Here is a 6,000-nt window from a genome sequence, read left to right as displayed (position 1 = left end):
AGTGCAGAGTATGTGCAGCAGTGCTCATGGGCGCCACCTTCCGGATCTCTGGTCTTCTTCTGTAAGTGAGCAGCGTATTGGTGCATGCGTAGTTGAAGCAGTCTTCCAGTTCGTAGCAACTGTGCATGCACCAGAAGTGCTGGAAATTGCCGAAGGGAAGGAAGACGAACCCGACGAAGACCGGAGATCCGGAAGATGTTGCCCATGAGCTCCACAGCGCTTTCTCAAGTGTCACACTGGAGAAAGGGCACCAACGGCCCCAAACATGTTGTGCCTAACAGTCTGAATAAATATTAATCACAAGCAGTTAATCTGCGTTTGAGTGCTCTCCTCCTTCTCATTGAATGATTGTCTTGGATGGTCAGTATATCTTTGTAACAGTATTGAAGCATTCACTTATAAAGTGCTATTTGGCTGAGCGCAGATTCCTTCACTTTCTACAGAGCTCCACTGCGCTTACTCTGCACCGATACGTGAGCAAACTCTTAGGGGCAATTTTCGAGGGTAATGAACTATGCGGGGGGAAGCAAGGAGGGGGCTACCTAGGGAAGTAGGTAGGGGCTTTTCTTATTGGTGGGGTTTAGTTCTCCTTTAAAGGCATAATACATTGGAGGTCACAAACCATTTTTCGAATCAGAGGACATATGGGACATTTACCGATATACAATAAACAGCATTAATGTAATGAAAATTTGCAAAATAAAAATAAATAAATAATGCCTTGTAATACTGTTGATTATTAATGTATTGTTATTAGTTGATTATTTCATTGGAAATTTGTAATTTTCAAAAGCGGGAACAATTATTTTCCACTTCAGTAACAAGTTTTATTACATAAACTATACGCTGGCACTAATAATGTGTGATACTTTTTCCACTGGCAGTTGAGTTGCAGTGTGTTAGCTAAACATATCTTAACTATGCACAAAGGAAAAATGATTCACATGGAGGAACAATTGTCGCATTGCGCACATTTTTTTCGCTGACATCATTTCTTACATACCAGGGTTAGTGGCTGATTTATCATTTGCTTAGTAAACTTTTTGTCACCGCTCAGTAAAACTTTACCAATTTGTTCCAGCTAGGAAAATAATTGTCTGTATCCTTTCTCTTTGTATACTGTGCTTATTTAGGAGTAAGGCATTGAATAGGCATAGTGGTCAGAGCTGATGCTGAGCAGTGCTGACCCCTATTACTCTTGCAGAGGATTCACTTTGATGGTAGCAGCAGCAGCCCCAATTCCATAGGTAAAATGGATAATTTATTTATGCCCCTGCCCCACATGCAGAAGCACTAAGTGCAAGGAAAGGATGCAAATATGCAAAAAAAAACATGGTAGTTTGCCCCCATTTTTTATAGTTTGCAACCTACCCTGCTCTTGGTAAACAAGTGCTACAGACACAGTCCAATCAACTGTTTTTTTATTCAAACTAGGACTTTACAAGTACAAAGCAATGCTATTTCCATATATTTTCCAAAATAAATTGAAATTAAACTAACAAACCCTTATAGGGCATTTCCCCCTGGAAAGAAAGAAACACAGCCTGCTCTCGATATTCCTGTTCTTAAAGTAAATATTACATGTAATTTCACATTCCCAATTATTTTGATGGAAAATGCTGATAGGTGTAGCACAGCAGCATGGCTAAGGGGCCGATTCACTAAATTCGAGTGAAGGATTCAAAGTAAAAAAACTTTGAATTTCGAAGTATTTTTTGGGCTACTTCGACCATCGAATGGGCTACTTCAACCTTCGACTACGACTACGACTTCGAATCGAAGGATTAAAACTAAAAATCGTTAGACTATTCGACCATTCGATAGTCGAAGTACTGTCTCTTTAAAAAAAACTTCGACCCCCTAGTTCGGCAGCTAAAAGCTACCGAAGTCAATGTTAGCCTATGGGGAAGGTCCCCATAGGCTTTCCTAAATTTTTTTTTCATTCAATTCGAAGGAATTTTTCATTCAATTCGAAGGATTTAATCGTTCGATCGAAGGAATAATCCTTCGATCGTACGATCGCAGAATTTGCGCTAAATCCTTCGACTTCGATATTCGAAGTCGAAGGATTTCAATTCCTAGTCGAATATCGAGGGTTAATTAACCCTCGATATTCGACCCTTAATGAATCAGCCCCTAAGTGTCACTTTTATATAAAATGTAATTCACTCTTGGACTGTGAAAAATAATGTCCTTGTAGATTCTGAAAGAAAAATGTGCAAAAATGAGAAGCCTAACTACCAAAATAATATATTTTACACTTTCAAAAAATGTAGAATGGGTGCTCTTTGCACATAATATTTGCAGTTTATAGTTATGAACAGCAGTGATCAGTCCTTCTTGCCTTCTGTTCAGAAAAAACCCTGCCTCCTCCAGGGGTAGCTACAGTGTTCCTATAATGGAACTGAGTTGAAGGAATAGGTTGCACATTTTACTTGCACAGCTAATGTCAGACATGACACCAACAGGACTTAGAAAATATTCAGCACATGTCAAGGTGTTGGTGCAGTTGTGCTAATTTAAATGCATCAACTGCAGTTATGTCAGGTGCAACTCAAATGCAATAATGTTGGAACTCATGTTGGGAAAAACACTGGAATGTGGGGAAAAAATCATGGCAATAGACTTCAAGATTGCACTTTAGTTATTGCACTTATGGCTGTAAATAACCCCTATAGCCATCATGGGCATGCAACACACACATCAGACATGCTAGAGAAAAACACATAAAATATGGCTTTTATGGAAAGACTTGCATGCTGTAGCAACTACTAATGAAGAGTAAATCCCAACACTTGCCTCAGATTAACTCCATCCCTACACTTATAATATCCTACATCAGTGATACACATCCATTGGCTTGTGCTCGCCAACCCCTTGGGTGTTGCTCTCTGTGGCCTCAAGGCAGGTACTTAGTTTTTAATTACTGACTTGGAGGCAAGTTTAGGTTACATAAAACCAGATGTACTGCCAAACAGAGCATCTTGTAGGCTGCCAGTCCACATAAGGACTACCTTATTAAATAGCTTATACTAGCCTCTATTTGGCATTAATCTACATTAAAAGTTACCTATAGGTCATGTTGATTGTTTTTCACTGATAGGTTTGCTTTTGTAAGTAATTGTCACTTGAAGTTCCTTAACCTGACTCTTTTGCTAACCTGACTTTCCCATCTACTGCTGCACAAATATGGCAGCCCCCTCATAGAGGAACAGGGTAGTAAGAAAAGTAATGTAAAAGCATCAGTCAAATACTTTTATGGCAAAATTATAAATAGTATTCAAAGACAATGTTATGATAGATAAAAAAGGTTATTTTCTGATGTCAGTATCTCTTTAATGTTGAAAAACTATTTTATAATCAGTGATGTAACTAGTTGGTGTCATCCCTCCCGGGGGTCTGCATTCTCTATAGTTACACCAGTGTTAATAGTATTCAGTGTTATCAGTTCTCTTCTTAAAATTAGTAAGGTTTATCGTTCTCATTTATTTAGCTGATTTACAGTCTGTAAGACATTCAGCTGCCCTCTGAAGCCCCTTTTCATTTATTAGATAATTGTGTGTCACTGTGCATGCCTGATGAACATGGGCTATTAGACTATTAAAACATCAGACATATTTACAATGTAATATTGAACCTATGCCTGACAGCACAATTTCCTTGTACAACTATGGTTAAATGTTCTTCTTCTTTGATATATGGAATCAGGGGCACAGACACAAATAGTTTTAAGCTCCATTAGATGATTATAAATTGGAGGGCTCAAGTGCAAAAATGACACCAGTTTTCACCCAAAGTGCATTATTTCTTCTCAGAATTCCAGCATAATTGTACTTGCCACATACCAATGCAAACACATAAATAAAATACTGGGAGAGATTTAGTAAATTGCATGCAAATAGCTGTAATCTCAATTTGTGGAGAAATTGGCAGCAAGTAGGAGGAACATGTGAGTAGCCTGGTCAAAGTAGGCCCAGAGTTTCCTTGCATCAAAGTGTGCATAACATTAGGACAGTATTAGTACAAATGCACTGGTGGGGTACAGAGGTAGTTCATGGTGCCTATATATAAAAAGGGAATTAAAAATATTACCGCCCACCCAAGGTGAAGCTTAGGGAGAAGGGGCCACCTGTTCCTGTTGCAATCACATTTGCCAAGAACCAAAGGGTCAGACTGAATTACAGCCCTGAGCACAATGTGCATCATGCAGGTACAACCAATTGCCACTTGGAGTTAGCATTTTAAAATTTCAACTGCACTGTGGAATAGCTAAATAATGATACCATAAAACAGAGCTGTCCAACTGGCGGCCCGCAGCCCCTTGTGTGGCCCCCCACATGAAAGCCTGCCTGCTGTGATTTCTTTCCATTTTGTAATCTTTAAAAGGTATCAGTGCTGAGATTTACTGGCCCCTGCATTGCTTAAACCTCAAATTCAGACTGAAATCCCTGGTATTGTTCACACCTCAGACTAAAAGTGCCCAGATTGTTCACCTGTTCACGCCTCAAGGGGGAACCAGCATTTTGTCCCTGTATGTAGTACAGTATGAACTGTTCATCTTAAAAAGATCCTGGTAGGTTTCCTTGTCTCCTGCTGTATTATACAGTACCTGTCCTATGCTCCCTGTGTGCCATACTTTACCTGACCTATGCTCCCTGTGTGTGCCATACTCTGCCTGCCCTATGCTCCCTGTGTTTGCCATACTCTGCCTGCCCTACTCTCCCTGTGTGTGCCATACTCTGCCTGCTCTATGCTCCCTGTGTGTGCCATACTCTACCTGCCCTTTGCTCCCTGTGTTTGCTATACACTGACTGCCCTACATTACCTGTGGGACATGAGCCTGGTCGGGTTTGTTCTGGGGTTTTGTTAGCATTTGAAAATTGTTGTTAGGGGCCCCTAAAGTGTTTAATCATGTGCTGGGGAATGCTGTGTTATCCACAGGGGAGAAGGTGGCATATGGATTTAATGGTATGTTTTAACATAACTTAAATCTTTCACATATGAGTGGAGTGATATCCCTGCAGTGAGCACCAACCATTGGTTTTTGATATGCTGCCACCATTAATGTGGATATGATCTTAAAAGTTATTTTGGTAACATGGGTGTGGTTTACAGTGGGTGTGGTTTAAAATGGGGAGTGGTCAACACTGACTTCCATTATCAGCCCTCCACCACACAGGCTAGAAAAATTCTGCTCCTCGGATACCACAGAAGTTGGACAGCACTGCCATAGAAGAATATATGGTCATCAGTCCTGGACTGGGATTCAAATTAGGCTCTGGTATTTCAAGCACCACCTGAATCAGATGAGATCAGCAGTAGATGACATCCACAGCCTGACAAGTTCTCAACCAACCAACATTTCCATCTAGGTTAGTTCAATTCCTGGAAGGTCACACCAACCACATATCAATCATTATATTAGCCTCCTGGCGTTAATGAAGTAGACATCTCACAGGAGCGTATTTTTGTAGTCTCTGCATGTCACCTAACAGCTGTAAAGAAGGGGTAAAACGATGTCCCATTCTACTGTTCAAGAAAATTAATTCTCTTAATACTTTATTTAAGCAGGGTATCTTTTGGATGATTTGATCCAACAAAGTGTAATATTTACGAGGGTGAGTGCTCTAATTAAAATGAACCAAAGCTCTGTTTGGAATGTTTCTACAATATAAAAAAGCATCAAGATAATTACACACCATTAGTTGGACATGGCACCTGGACCCCACATAGTTACTGATCAGCTTTGTCTGATTATCATATTTGCTTAGAAAAGATATTAACAAATAAACACATGTTTCTTCAAACACCCTTTATAAATCAAGTATGGTTCCTATACCTATCCTGTACCTGTCTTTTTTTTTTAATTCAGCCTGGAAATATAACCATTTGCCTTTGACAATTATACCTATTACATTTGATTTTAGAATATGTTGTGATGAAAGCAACTACTCCCCTGGAGCCTGATACAATGGAGCAGTCAATTTGGCAATCAATTAG

This window comes from Xenopus laevis, chromosome 7S, assembly GCF_017654675.1.
Source record: "Xenopus laevis strain J_2021 chromosome 7S, Xenopus_laevis_v10.1, whole genome shotgun sequence".
NCBI classification, from domain to species: Eukaryota; Metazoa; Chordata; class Amphibia; order Anura; family Pipidae; genus Xenopus; species Xenopus laevis.
This window is presented reverse-complemented; position numbering follows the sequence as displayed.